The following is a 16,141-nucleotide window of genomic DNA, read 5'->3' as shown; positions in this document are numbered from 1 at the left end:
CGTACAATAACTAACCCAGGTGACATATAAAAGACTATCACTACATCGCAGCAGCGTAATTGCTTTAGGCTCTGTGCTACAAACTGGAAGGTCATCAGGTCACAGGTTTTCGTAATTTACCTAATCCACTATGGCCCTGGGGCCGACTCAACCTCTAACACAAACGAGTACCAGGAATCTTCCTGGGGGTAAAGGCCCACCGGAGCTTAAGGCTGACAACCTTACCGCCGTCTGTGAGCCGATTGTCCAGAGAAAATGTGGGAATCTCGACGTCTCACAACCATATGGGCCTTCACTTTCTGTTACACGAATAGCTTTACCTTTTATTACCGCTCGCCTGTAGCAGCCCTGCTTTGTGTCTGTTGGCTTTACGAACAGAAATTCGACTTGGTGATCGCTTGCCTTATCTGAGGCCTTTCGCTTCGCGTTCCCGAAATCTTTCAGCCAAACTCCGGCGAGTATATTCAGCTAGACTCCGGGTAGTCATTTTTAATTCTTCTGGAATCGTAATTTGTAATCCTGCAATCATTTCTCAGTGCACACGTAAGAGCAGACGGAGCGACTTTTGTGCAGCAAGTGGCATAGCCGCAGAGACAGATATGTGATATATAAATATAATTCCATGTAAAGTGTTCGGAATTCTGTTTGTTACCTATGTGGTTGCATTACAAATGCGGAGAGACTTATCAGCGGAAATACTGCTCACTGTTGATAAGACGTGCATCTCCCAGAATGATACAGAAGCACAGTACAGTGTCTCATAGGGAACAATCAAGAACCTACGAGACAGTAAAACTACAGTTCTCAAAATAGAAGGGTTACAGAAATTTTCCGTGCTCTTTTTGCATTAAGAGAATTGCGCACGGCATAGTTCTTCCCCCTCTCCCCGCAAATTTTGCAGCCACTCAAGAATTTCCCAGCATTTTATGAAACCCGAAGGTTCATTATCGTGTTCACAAGAGCCCTCCGCGCGTCTCCATCCTGAGCCAGATCAATCCAATTCATACCATCCCATCCTATCTAAGATCCATTTTAATATTGTCCGCCCATTTACGTCTTGGTCTTCTGGTTTAAATTTCTATAGTTATCTTGTACAATATTTATGCTGAAATACCGGCATTTTGCCTCGGGTCTTAGTGAACACGTTTGTAAAACCGCTCTCCCTCACCGGCAGACATAAGAATGGATGGACTCGTCTTATTGGCCGCAATTCCAGAAGCACTTGTCTCTGTCTTAAAGAGATCGAGATGTTTTTGTAGTGGGCTTCACTTTAAATACACTTTAAAGAAACAAATTTCGAGAGATCACTTAATACTAGGAAATGTATCGATGGTGAGAAAGGAGTTCTTGGATTATTTTTAAATAAGAATAACAACCCAGCGTTTCTTCACCAGAACTGCTTCGTTTGTATATGAAACATTGACTGAAGTCGTGTAAGCATTTGCGGTTTTCGTAACTACTTAACCAAAGGGCAACGACCGCATAAATATGCCAACCTCCCTGTTTTATAGTTCTGCAAATGATCAATAACATTTCTCAAGGAATACACTTCCGTTTACGCCTGAGCGTGCGTGAGGAGGTTGTCCAATGTCTCCTTGCCCAACCACAGTCCGCACGTTAGCACAGCACGTCTCTGCTCCGCCCGTTGCTACGTTCATGTGCGCACATTTCTTCTGTACCGAAACCGTCTGCAGATGCCCGGTAAAGCACAGTCTGACGAGACAACACAGAGAAACCTGGACCCAGCTGCAACGTTTCTGACTTGTGTTAGGTAGAACGTCTCTGCGAATCTCGACCGGTACACCGATTGTCCTGACTGAAGTTCTCGTCGTTTCCTTCAGTCCCTCCAGACAAATTTTTGCACGCCCTTTAAAATTCATTACTGGCCCTCATTCAGTCATTTCTCGCTACCGCATGTGCGCATGTGCGTAACTGAGGCGGTCTATACATAGACGACGAACAAAGGAGTACATGAAGAAAGCAGTCTTCTGGGACGTGGCAACGTGTAGATGTGGTATTAACCGACGTTTCGGAGGAACGTATCGCCTCCATCTGCAGACTGGTCTGCTTGTACCTGTTCCTCACGGTCTCTTCGCTTGCGGATTTCTTATTCTTCCTTCTATCCTGAACAGGGAGGCGATACGTTCCTCCGAAATATCGGTTAACACAATATCTACACGGCGCCACATCCCAGAAGACTGCTTTCTTCATAGTCACCGCCGGGAAAGCCTCAAATCTTACAAAGGAGTACAACATATTTTCGTTCGCTGCTACAGTTATTAAGACGGTTTGTTTTCGTGTGAAATTAGTGCGCAGAGAATATGTAGATCAATGAGCTCTATAAACCCTGAAAATGGACCAAGCAAATCATTCCACATCCCCTTTATATTCAGAACGGCCGACCTCCTCCAGGAGTACAGCTCTCCTTCCCGTATACCACCTCGAGAATGCAATGGAGCTGTACAGACACATCAGTGGCGCGTTGTCTGTTCGTGTTTGCAGATTCCGCGTGCATTCAATTTTCGCCATTCAACAATAAAATTTCGCAACATGGCCATTTTTCTAATGTTTAACTTTTAAAAATATTTCGTGTACTATTTTTAGTACGTTTAAGCTCTATCGTCATACAGAAGTCCGCAGACCTGGCTTAAATTGGTCGTTGGTTCGTGGCCGGGCCATTTATATAAGCCACACGTGGACTCAATAGAGGACACCCCTCGCCAAGGTTCGATCTCACGTGTTCGGCAATCCGTTTCGTCTCATCCGTTGTTACTCAATGACAGTTCGTTGCTACGATTTGTCGCTGCGGGAACTCCCCAATTTCCACGTGTCCGTTGCCGTGGAAGTGTCCGTTCCGGTTGTAGCGGTTGTCGCGGCGATGGGCGTAAGGTAACGCGTCACAGCACTATTTATTATTAATGTTTCATTTCTTCCTCTCTTTCTTTGCAGGTAAAGGACTTCCACTTACAAGAATTGAGGCGCGGCATGAGGTACTGGACTGAACTGTTTTCTTTAACATAGCAGTAGCTTTCCTTTCGCCCGCGAAGTGTACGGAGTTCTATTGCTAAACGTGATGCACAAAACTGGGATTTGGAGGAAGGTGATACTTATACTGAAGCTGTAAAGCTTCGTTTCCAAGATATGCGTGCCATAAAATTGCGTCTTTATCTCTTTCTCAGAAACATTAAAATCCATACTCATTTCTGTATGCGAACCTTTTCCGTGGCATTTTGGGCCGTTCTAAAAATATATATTAAGCACTTATAAACTCTGGAAAAGAGTGGCCGAAAATCTGGTTCACATCAGCAAATATTTACAGATCACTGGGCCTGGAAGGGATGAAGTAACAGGGGGTGGGAAACATTTCCTAAAGAGAAGCTGTAAGAATTGTATATGAGGGTAGCCAAACTGTGGAGGGTTTATGAGAAAGGAAATGAAGTGCGCTTGGAGGGATGTTAAGGAAGTACCAGAGTTGAAGACTGGGAACCCAGAAGAGAAAATACCGCATGGGGAGAAGTCGCAAGTGAGAGGATAATATTAAAGTTAATCTTTAAACATATATCTCATTAGGTTGGTTATTTAGAGACGCTATTATTTTCATCACCACATGACGCCGAAAATTACGCATTGGGGTTGAGACTGAGTGCAAAGTCCACTGACAGTGTTTCTGATGTAACAGAGTCAGCAATTTCACTGGAGTGACAAATTTCTTAAGAAGGTCTGTGCTCCCGAGGGTTAGTCAGGTTTCCCCTTTATGAATATAGAAACCTGATCAGTTCTCGTCTTAACATTAACAGCACCTCTCCGCCTAACTATAGCTGGTAGGTGGTAGGGTGTCTGCTGCTTGCTGACCTTTATATCAACCTATAAGCTCCTCGGTAACGAGAACCCCGCCACGGGGCCCAGTCCAGAACTAGATAAATCCACGCCCTTTTAGTGGTAATAAGTCTTGTGCTTATATTTTTCTTTATTGCTAGTGGTGTGGGACTGAGTCCCTTGTACTGCGGCCACTTCTGGCCTATTGTACCAGCCCCAGATGGTAGGTGAGGATGATTGTGGAGCAACTGGTGGAAAGAAGATTGGCAGGGGAAACCGAAGTACTCGGAGAAAACCTGCCCCACCGCCACTTTGTCCACCACAAATCCCACTTGACCATACCCGGGATCGGGAAGCCAGCGACTAACCGCGCGGCCCTTGTGCTGATATTACTCATGTCGTTGTCTGGATACGAAACAGTGAAGGACACTCATTGGTTTATGCATGGTCTCGTAGAAGAAACGGGGCAACTGCACAGAAGAAAAGAGGACAAACATAAAGATTTTGTACAGTGTCTAACAAAAGTCCGAATTGAATTTTGTTTTGCTGTAAATTTTCAATGCTTTGTGGGGGAAAATTGTAAATTAAAATCGACAATTTATTTCTTGCAATCTTTAGATGGTTTATTTCAGTTAAGTGAAAATTATATCCTCTAAATATATTCCATCACTGTTTCATGAAGTGACATTATCCGTAATTCTGGTGTTAATTTTATTTCGTTTCTAAGTTTGTGTTTAAACTATCGCCGTATCTCAGTTTGTTGTATGTAACCACGCAGAAGTGAACTGGAACAGTCAGGTCAGGTGATCATGGCAGCCAAAATGTACGTCCAAAGCGCGAGATTACGCCATTTTGAGAAAGAACAAATTTCCCACTTTGCTGAATCATGTGCTTTCCCATGATAAGTTTCCAGTGACTCATTTACGTATGAACTATAGTATAACAATTTAAAATATTTATAATAACAAAAGCAAATCCATTTCGAATTCCAAAATTGTGTTCGAGGCACCCCGTTTTATCGGAGAGGTCACTTTCAATCTGTGATTGCAACATCCGCGGAAGTATTCCAAATTCCACAGAACTTCAGAGAATACTGCTAAGGCAAATCTGTTCGTATGCAGGCATGAGGGGGTGGACACAGCTGCGTAGCTGGGCGGGTTGGTCTGAACACGGTCTGACCCTTCCTGGAGTGGAATCACCAGTTGCTGTAACCTCTGAATGAGTTAATCCAGTTAATCTCGAAATTTGAAGCCATTACCACCTAACGTAGGCTAACACACAAATGCAGGCCACTCCCATCTATGCCACTCAGCAAAACCTGAAGATCTCTACATGAGGCTGACAGCAGGAACGTGGATAGTTGAACACTTTCTCCACACCCACAACAAGTCATAAATTCTTCCTTTACAACCACAGAAGATTTCGCAAAATGTTTCGGCAGGTTCACCTGAATTTCCCGGAAATGCCCACTCCCTTGCCAAAGCTGAGTGTGATTATTACAAATTTTAAATTATTCTTGAGAACTCTGAGACCTCTAAGGTTTGCAGCAGGGGTAAGGAAATGCGAACGTTAAGGATACAAAATTCGCACTGGAAATAAATTGTATCCAGAGAATTACAGGCAATCACCGACTTAAGACCCTCATATGTACGACCATTTTTTCATGCACGGTTGATCCTAGAAATCACCTAACTTACGTCCGGGCTCCCGTTTGTGAGCCCATCCGACAAACTCCACACACCATCTCAAAACTAAACCGCAATTACTACATTGGTCAGACTGGCTGTTTGTTGCACTGAGCGCGTTATTTTCTTCTTGTTCTTAATTTGGGCTGTTGTGCATTTAATGGCACCTTTTGTTGGATGCTATGTCTGATAAAACGAGAAATAATATACAGAGTGTTAAACCAAATGCGGCCCAAAAAGCCCTAATTTGAAAATAAAACATTAAGTTTTAAAGCTTCATAAGTAGGGCATGGAAGTGCATGAACTGACTAACAGTTTTGAGTTAGCTCATGCCGCTGTGTTTGCGACTTTGAAGGAAGTTCATGCGAGAGCCTGATGATATGGATATATCAGACATGGCGACTGCCTTCACCCCTCAATCCAGCGACGATTTCGGCAAAGGTTAAGAATCCCTTTTTGTGGCTTAGGACCAAGGGTTGTGACACATCCAAGGGTAAGACTTTCGCTGTAACATGTGTTGATTTGATCGCTTCCGAAGAGATCTTACTGACATTCGAGTCAGGAATCAATTATTCTTAATTATTATTAATTATTCCCTTTTTAAAAAGTCGCTGGATTGGAGAATTGCTGGGCAAGATCTTCCTATGGTAAAGATCCATTAGAGTGCGCGACTGAAGTGACTTATGCCACCTTTGAACTCTCATGACGAGTGGAACCCATGACTCCCACGGATCTCGTTGACCACATGACCCCTTCAATGTACGCTCTGTGTTTTACTGTGCAAGGACGATATATCTGTCAATTTCATGCTATGCGGTCTGCTTCTCTCTGAAACAAGCCAGAACTTCAGTACTCTTATTACAAACAGAGCTTAGACATTTATCGGCAAATCATTACATTTTCCCCTATGTCGTTTCAATTCACTTCAGAGTTCACCTTTCCTCGGTGGACGAGGTCACCTCTATGCAATACACGCCATCTTTTCGATGTTCCAGGCGTAATCTCCATGTCTTTATGTCGTGATATAAGATCTTTGTCCTGTTTGCTTCCGCCGCCCTTGCATGCAGACAATATGGTCGCGAGGCCGTGTAGGGTGTAATGCAACAATAAATCTGTACGGTGTTTACAAAACGTGGGACGATGTTTCGTTATTTCATTTCCGTAACCGGAATAAGAGGACTGTGTTTGTTTCTTTGATTGCCATAACTTTCCTGTGTCGGTTAGGAGTTTAAAATTCGCTGGTGTTTATTAATTCGCAAACAAACGTTTTTCCAACAGTAGAGGGTTAAGTTGGCTTGACGCCAAGACGAACTGATTGGCTGTAAACTGTCAGTCGCAAAGTAACTTGGAACTTGAACTTGGACAGAAAAGTAGTCGAATGAAATGAACAGTCGGGTTTCGAGACGCCAGCCTGTCAGGATGAGAGCTTGGGAGCAGAGGAATGGAATTGGCAGCTACAGAATAATGGCAGGACAGGAATTAGGCTGCGAAAAGAAGACTTCATGTGTGATCCGAAGTGATAGCGAGACGGTTATAAATCCGTTGCCAGGATACGTCTAGTAAGTCCGGAGAAGCCTAGCGCGTTTGTAACGGTGAACTGTAAAATGTGTCGATCAGCGATGCACTGTAGTTCCGAATACTGTGTAAAGCTTGTCAATAATTCCAGTCATCCAATCTAGAACCCGTCTTAAAGTCACGCGCAAACCCACATTATTCGTGACAATATGTAATGTGGTAGAATTAATGATGTTAGATGTAAGAGAAAATAAACAATTCTATGAGTGAAATTTTATTTCACTTTTTTTGTGACCATCAACGCGACTCGATTTTGAGTTTTCTAATATTTTGTCTGAAATTCACTAAATTATTCAACCTATTTGCCGTCTGGGGGTGCAGTGCAAGAAACTCCAATTAGTGAATTCCTTTTTTCTCTTTAGTACTTTATTGAATCCTGGGTCCAGCTTTATCACAGCGTTTGCACTGTCCTTTTAGGAACTGTATGATTTTTATTTGCGAAAATATTATTATGCAGTAAAGTAAAGAGAAACGCTAAAATAATAGGCAGAGAGTAAAACACATACATAATGTGATATATGTGTATAAATTGAGGTTGTATTAGTGACTATTATTGTATAATAACTTCTACCCGTCCCCCTTAACCCCCGTACAACCAGACCAGTAGGTCCTCTCAGAGTTCCCTCCGTTTGTGGTCTGTCAATATAGCGTGTTCTTCTCCAGGACCGCCATGATGATGTCGTCACCAGGTTACCGGGCTTCTCTCTTCGAGCGACAACTGCATCTCAGGACCTTTTTTCTATTTAGGAAGGTGGACTGTCGCATGCCCCCTCCCCCGCTCACAATGTATCAACGTACACTGGATCCCTAGGTTAAGGATGAAGCCGTGCATTTAAAGATTCGCCTTGAAGACGGTGACTAAACTATAAGGCGAAACGTTTGACAATTTTAAACCCGAGAGTCGAAGTAATTAGACATTACAGGCGCTCCGTGCTTCGTTCCGATGTGAGCCGCACTCTCCTTGCAAAGAGATGTTTGCAGATGTCTGCAATCAGGGTGTACCCTGGCCCTGAATTCATTAAGCCGGCGCCATGTAGCCGCAGAGATGGGCAAACCCAAACTCTTTCTGACAACGAAACCAACTATTCTCTTCATCTGCATTTACAGAGGCTCCGGACGTGATCCAGTGATTGGTCGATTGGTTCCTAGTTTGCAATCCGTAGAATCAGCAGTCTCTCAACTTGTTGAAGCGCCCAAAGAAAACCACAAGAATCTTGATCACAACGGTTGAACTAAACAGTTCGGCTCATCTCTCTCTCTATCTATGTCTCTACAGCCTTTGTGGTCCTTAGCCGCTTTTTGAGTTTCTTAATCCTATACAAAACGGTAGGACTCCTTGGACGGGGGATCGGCCCGTCGCAAGGCCGCTACTTACACACAGAACAACACAAATGCAGAATAAACACAGGCGTCCATGCCTCCAGTGGGATCCGAACCCACTATCCCAGTTTCATTCCAGCGAAGACGGTTCAGGCCTTAGACTCTTTGGCCAATGTGATCGGAGTTAGAAGGCAAAGCTATTCTTGTAAGAGACCGTGAAGACCCATAGTGCTGTGAGACTTCGAGGCTCCCACACTTTTTAGACAATCGGCTCACGGTTGGCGGTGATGTCAGGCTTAAGCTCCGGCCGCCCTTTGCCTCCAGGAAGATTTATGGTACTAATTTGTGTTACGAACTGAGTCGATCTCAGGGCATAATACGGCTGGAAGGAGTAGGTTAGTTGAAAATTCCAATAACCTCATAAGGAATCGAACCTGTGACCTTCCGGCTTGTAGCATAGTGTCTCAAGCAACTAATCTTCTGTGTGCCCCCAGTTCAGAGCATAGTAATTTATTTCTGGCCTTGCAACCCTTTTGCTTTCTAAAATACTACTGAAATCCCAAGTCAAATTTGTAACCTGTTCTATTAACTGCGTAGACGGCACCAAAAATATGGAGTTTTTGGAGACTTACTGTAACATGTCTCTGGTTACGGGGAATGATATCACATTTTACAGTTCAGTCTGAGATGAACGCATCGCTTCCATTTTCAAGGTCGAGGAATAAATTCACTATGACGCCAGCAGAAACAGGCTGTAGGCAAAGATACAGGCCAGAAATTAACGACGAGATGGCCCCACACTTCCCTGCGTGTGTCTGCTAGACCCAAAGTTGACTCGCCTACTCCGACCCTGAAGGTGGAAGCAAAATGTCTGAGCGATGCAAAGATCGACGTCATCATGAAGTGAAGTTATACGTAATCGCATTATTTGCCTCTTCTAGACCACTAACCGCCATTTTGACATCATTTCCTTGTAAGATTTGAGGCTTTCACGGCGGTATATGTGGTGTTAACACCACATAAACACGGTGCCAAATCCCAGAAGACTGCTTTCTTCATCATTTCCTTAGTCCCAAATACGTTCGTACAGTTGTCTTATATTTATGTTCGGTTTATTTTCTCTGCAACCTCAGGAGTTGACCTAAACACGTATTGAGGTGTCGCTCGGGGGACTTCACCATGACAACCGCGTAATCAGAACATCTGCATGCAACTGTTCAGGCCAGAATTCATAATGCCGAAAGCTTGAGGTCCGCGGAACACAGTGTGGGAACCACTGTGAGTGAATGCTCTTGAATCACTTGGCAGAGACTGTACTTGGACTGAGATGCAACTTGAAGGTATATTTAGCAAGAGCCCTGCTTCTTAAGGTTACATCAACACAGACTGACTGACTCAATGAAGAAGTTTCCTACTTGAAAGCTGATAGTCGCTCACCTGATGAACAGATCCTCTATATTATGTGGAATACTATGAGCACAGGATCACGCCACTTGAGCTAGGTGAATCGAATCCCGTGTCACATTATATTAAAATATATTTCTATATTATCCTCACATCTAAGACTAAGAGCTCCAGGAAAGTTCCTGCTACTCATTTCTGTTAGTTTATAAAAGTTCCGAGCTGACATTTGCCACTGATGTACACCGTCCCGTCGCTGTTGCCTTGTTCGAGCTGTCTCATTGCCACATCTGTCGCAGCCTGGCTGGTCTTTCCCTACGTAATCTGGTAAATATTTAGTGACGTTTCGGAGTAACATGCTGCCTCTTCTGTTTTGTTTTTGAGAACATGAAGTTGGACACAGCTTTGAAACGTTGGTAACGATCTACCAGACAAAATGTAGTCACATTCCAGAAGACAATTTATGTGGTCACTATCAGAAAAACATGAGACCTTTAGTTCATTTCGCATGCATCCTTGTTTTTAATTATCTGCTAATTTTAATTCAAAGTGAGAGCATAAAAATTCGTTAACTGGTCTTTCTTACGTCTGTGTTAGTCGGCACCCAACCAACATTCGCAGCCATTCCGTACAGAGGGCTCTGTCATCACTTCTTCCAAATTGAATATGACATAACTCCTCATTCTTCCTTTTGGAACGTTTTATTTCCACTTTATCGTTCATAATCATGTTTTCTCATTCCACAGCACTCTGCATTTTGTGCAGCGCCGTTAAATAACCTGTGAAACAGCTGCATAAGTTTCTGGCCTTCCCGTGCTCTCAGTGGTGTAACGCAATTCCTTCGGCACGTCCTCGGCGTCGCTGCCGCTCTGCCACACAAACAGCTTTGCTCCGAGTTGTAACGATGTTGATGATCGCGCCGCGATGCGGCGACAGGCGCAAATACTTGGCAGTTGTGTAAGCTTTATCTAGAGATCTGGACCTTGTTGATGAATGAAATTACCACACCGTTCTCGGAACCCAGAGCCTAGAGTTTGAACACCGGAAATACCGATCAGTTACTATTTGTCAGTTTTACCGTAAGAATATACGTACCTTTGCACTGAGGTACGTGTGTTCTAAGAAACTTTCACATTGTTTCTTGGTTCTCTAGGAGGCGTACACAGGAATTTTCTGTTTTCAGGAACGCGTGTTGGTATGAACTTTGTGTGGTCTTCACATAACTGGCTGCCGCTAATTCAACTGAGCATGATCCTTCTCAGGAAATCCTGGGCGTTTCGTTGCACCCCAGTATTCATTGCCGCATTCATAAGAGCCCACAGATCCTGCCTGTTGTACCCGCTCAACATGCCAACCACTTCTAGGTCTCCAAGTCATCTCTTCCCGTTTGACTTGATTTTGAAATCCTTCCGTATTTCTGATATTTGCATACATGCTACATGTTCTTCCCATCTCATCTTCCTTTATATGATCACCCCAATAATATGTGAAATGGAACATATTCTTCTCATCTGCTATCTAAAAACGTAAAATTTAGAATATACANTGCAACTCCTCCCCGCGACTGCATCCGTTCTGCGGTGGTATGACTCACGGCAAATTGCAGCCGCGGCGCGCACTTGATTGTACGCACTGTACAAAGTCATAATTTTTGCTGTAGTTCTGTATGGGTGTGAAACTTGGTCTCTGACATTAAGGGAGGAACACAGACTGAGGGTGTTTGAGAACAGGGTGTTGAGGAGAATATTCGGACCAAAGAGAAATGAAGTGACAGGAGGTTGGAGAAAACTGCATAATGAGGAGCTTCATAACTTGTACTCTTCTCCAAGTATAATTAGAATGATCAAGTCAAGGAGGATTAGGTGGGCAGGTCATGTAGCACGAATAGGGAGAAGGGTAATGGGAAGATCAAAACTTAAATAGTTGCGTAATAATAAAATGGTTGTTAGGGAGATGGGATTGGGGGGGGGGTGTAGGGACTGGATTGATCTGGCAGAGGATAGGGACCGGTAGAGGGCTGTTGTGAACGCGGTAATGAAACTTCTGGTTCTATAAGATATTGGAGAGTACCTGAGTAGCTACACAGCTGTCGGCTTCTGAAGAAGAGCTCAGCTCCACGAACTTAGTTAGCAGAATGAGAAGAAAGCAGTCTTCTGGCATGTGTAGACATTGTGGTAACCGACGTTCCTCCTAAAGGCCGAAACGTCGGTTACCACAATATCTACACGGCGCCACATCCCAGAAGACTGCTTTTTTCATAGTCACCGCCGTGAAAATCTAAAATCTGACATAGCAGCAGAATGACTGACCAACTGGAAAAGTTTGGAGGAAGCGGGTTTAGTGCACTGTGTCGCACCCAGCACCTCTGGAGCACAAATATATAGCCTTACTACAAATGCGCCGACTCAGTGTATGCAATATAAATTAATGTTTCTCATTACCCATTTGTATGTGCCTTTGTGTCATGTCCTCTCACTCTGGGTTCGATCTGCAGCGCCCTTGGGGCGGCGGCCTGTACTTCGGGCAGCAGACGAGAAGGCTTAACGTTACAACAGTGAGTAGTGTGCCCTGGGGGCGTCAGGAAAGCAGAGCTTAGTCCACCTGGCACGTCAGGGCGTTGTGCCAGCGCCGGATGATAGATGAGTGTGGAGCATTTAGTGGAATGAGAATTGCTAGGGGTAACCGAAGAGCTCTGAGAAAACCTGCCTTACTGTCACTTTGCCCACCACAAATCCCATATGACCAGACCCGGGCCGCCGCGATGAGAAGCCAGCGACTAACCGCTTGAGCTAGGGCGCGGCCCCAAGATGAATCTATCTATCTATCTATCTATCTATCTATCTATCTATCTATCTATCTATCTATCTATCTATCTATCTATCTATCTATCTATCTATCTATCTATCTATCTATCTATCTATCTATCTATCTATCTATCTATCTATCTATCTATCTATCTGTCTGTCTGTCTGTCTGTCTGTCTGTCTGTCTGTCTGTCTGTCTGTCTGTCTGTCTGTCTGTCTATCTGTCTATCCATCCATCTCTGTTGCTTCCACTTGGAGCATAGGACAGCTGTGAAACGCTTTGTTTCTCTTCAGTTTCTTAATCTTAAAGTGTCGGTAGGACTCCCTGACTGGGGGATCAGCGCGTCGCAAGACTGCTACCTACACACAGGCAGAATAAACGCTGACAAACATCAATGCCTTGAGAGGGATTAGAACCCACGATCCCAGTAGTCGAGCGGGGGAAGACATTTCATGCCTTAGACCGCGCGGCCTCTGTGATCTCGAATGTGGGCTTGCTGACCTGAAAATGACCGTTGTTATTGCAGTAAGCGAACTGCGTTTGGCTACCGTATTTCGGATTTATTTCCAAGTAGCTTTGTATCTTCGTAGGTTTCCGAACACTGTGCCTCTCCCCGCTCAGCGCACTTGCGGGTCGTGCCAGAAGCCAGCCGTGACTAACGCGGTTTCCAATCCAGGCAGGTGTGCACACTGAGTGACGTCACGTGTTCGGGAGCTCCCATTCTGCCTTCCCGTTTTGATTAACGATCTGAAGGTCAGCCAGGCCTGCATTCTGAGTACTGAGTTACGCGTTTCTTTTCTTTCGTGAGCTACTAGATGACGCTCTCAGTAACCATAGCTCAGGAGGTTAGACGCCAGCGGCCCGGGTTCGAGCCCTGTGCAGGACATGCGGTATTTGTGGTGGACGAAATGCCACTGGGACAGGTTTTCTCCTAGTACTTCGGTTTTCTCTGCCAATTCACTTTCCACCGACTGCTCCACACTCTTCATCTAACATCCGGGGCTGGTACTCAGTCTCACACCACCCCACGGAAAACTAAGCTGGACTGTACAGGATGATGAGTGGATGATGAATTGGAAGTAGCCGTAGCCCAGTCCGGAGACTGTCCCCACGTTATACGTAGGAACTGAGGTAACTCACGAAAGCCCTCAGTAAGGATAGCCGATGTTCGTTCGAGATTCGAACCGACGACCTCTTGGACATGAGTCAAGAGCCTTAGGATTTCGCCAGCCCGCCCTGTTTCACTTTTCTTTTTTTCAGTGGCTCTTCCAGCCCATTCAGGGCCCTGGCCTCTTGTTCAGTTCCGTGGTCATTTTACACAGCCGGCAGGACTCCTTGGACGAGTGATTAGCCCATCGCAAGGCCGCTTCCTAAACACAGGACAACACAAGCACACAATAAAGACATGCACACACCAAACATCCTGCCTTGAGTGGCGACATTCGAACCCACGATCACAGCGTGCGAGCTAGCGAAGATGGTGCATGCCTTAGCCCGCCCGCTACTCTGAACCTCCCTGTTCCACTTTATTACATGCTAAATAATACAAAATAATATAAGCCGTGCAGGTAGATGCTTGAGGCACTATGCTACAAGCCGAAAGGTCGCGGGTTCGAGTACCGATGAGGTTATTGGATTTTTTCAATTTACCTAGCCCTTTCAGCCGCACTATGGCTCTGGGGTCGACTCAATCTCTAACAGAAATGAGTACCAGGAATTGATTAAATAATTTTCCTGGGGGTAAAGCGCGCCCCGCGCGTAAGGCTGACAACCTTACCGCCATCTTTGAGCCGATTGTCTAGAAAATGTGGGAACCTCAACGTCTCACAACCCTATGGGCCTCCTCGGCCTATTACAGGGATAGCTTTACTTTATTTACTCAGGTAGATGCTGGGTTTTCGTTGTGGAAGCTTCGGTTCAAACCCAGTATTGTCCAGGTGCGATTTGTGGTGGACAAAATGGCACTGGGGTAGGCTTTTCTTCGAGTACTTCAGTTTCCCCCCCCCCACCCTAGAAACATCATCATTACAAATGCCCCTTAAACATATCATTACGTAGTGGGTTTGCGTGACGTATTGACGGGGTTTGGATTGGATGATTGCACTTATTGACACCTTATGCACAACAGTGGGGACTACAGGCAATTACAGCGCTACTGCTGTGTCCACACTTTCCAGTGCTCTTAGACTGTTACATTCTCCAATACCAGAACCCTCGCTCTATCTTTCACATGTCAGTAACTGCCCCTGAAAACTGGGTTCCAAGACGAACACATGACCCGCTGTGTTTGCCCAGGAGAGACAGAGTAGGTCTGCGAAACATTTGACTTCTTTTCCGAATTGATGATTAATGTGCACGACTAACAGTCAGTTAATTATAAACGGCATCACCGATGATGCATAACACTCGAGATTGTTCACTTTCTGCACTTCATCTAGCCTTTGGTATTCTAAAATACACGACGTTTCGGAAACTGCATATGTTTCTATCCTCAGGCGGACGAAGGGGAGACGCCTGCTCTTTCGCATGAGGACGGAACCAAATAACGTTTCAGAAATGTTTTATTCTTCAGAATACCAGGACAATGGTCAAAGACCGAAAACTCTGTAATCTTGTATATAATTTCCTGACGATGGAATCAAATAAAATCTCCAAAACGTTGACTTCTGCCCCAGAGGACGCATGGGCTCGCCCGAAGATTTTGTTGCGTTAAGTTTTCGTGGAAGTTTCGTGTCTGGTATGGCTGAAGGACTGACTTTCACTTCTGCTTTCCGTACATTGCTTGCCACTTCCTTTGAAGGAGGAACGGACTAACTCCCGAGCTCCAGTTTTTCCTGTTCTTGTTCCTCAGTTGCCATAGGTCACTGTGGTCTCTTCCGCCTCAGGATGAATCTGGAGGCAGTTTACACGTGGTGCAGGTCGTTGCGTAGTAGACCAGTTGGTCGCAGAACGTACATAGACCCAGGTAAAGTACGCGGGAAATCCCCCATGCACTCAGCGGGATTTGAGTCCATTGTTCATTCACCTAAGCTTGTAAGTGCCACCCACCTCCAGCTCTGATCGACATTCAAACCGAGGACTTACATCCCCGAAGCTTCTGCTGTTGCCTTATAGTGCTCTTCAGCCAGGAACGAAACATGTGTTTTTTGAACCGAGTAAGATAGCTACTTGCATACGTCACGTTTTCGGTTCGAATATCGGCCTCGATATGCCTATCCTAACTGACTGACGTTTTTCGTGGTTCTCCTTGCAACTGCCAGACAAATGTTGCGACTGTACCTCGAATTACGTCACGGACGATTTGTTGTTCTATATCACTTTCAATTCATTATTTGCATAGGCCCATCGATGCTACATTTAGTCCCAGATACTTACAGTGTCATTAATTAAACCACAAATAAGTAATTAAGTAAGGCCGCGCCATAGCTCAAGCGGTTAGTCACTAGCTTCCTACCGCGGCGGCCGGGGTTCGATCCCGGGTCTGGTGAAGTGGGGTTTCTGGTAGACAAAGTGGCTCTGGGTCTGGTTTTCTCCGCGTA

General features: G+C 44.9%; 1 protein-coding gene across 1 annotated transcript in view; it reads left to right on the top strand.

Moving 5' to 3' along the window:
* LOC111863042 overlaps nt 1-16,141 on the top strand; it is a gene marked incomplete at its 5' end in the record, with an annotated part of 254,203 nt that overhangs the window by 66,489 nt on the left and 171,573 nt on the right.

This window comes from Cryptotermes secundus, unplaced genomic scaffold (genome assembly GCF_002891405.2).
Source record: "Cryptotermes secundus unplaced genomic scaffold, Csec_1.0 scaffold1452, whole genome shotgun sequence".
In the NCBI taxonomy this organism is placed as follows: domain Eukaryota; kingdom Metazoa; phylum Arthropoda; class Insecta; order Blattodea; family Kalotermitidae; genus Cryptotermes; species Cryptotermes secundus.
Note: the sequence above shows the minus strand (reverse complement) of the source record. Positions and strands in the feature narration are given on the sequence as shown.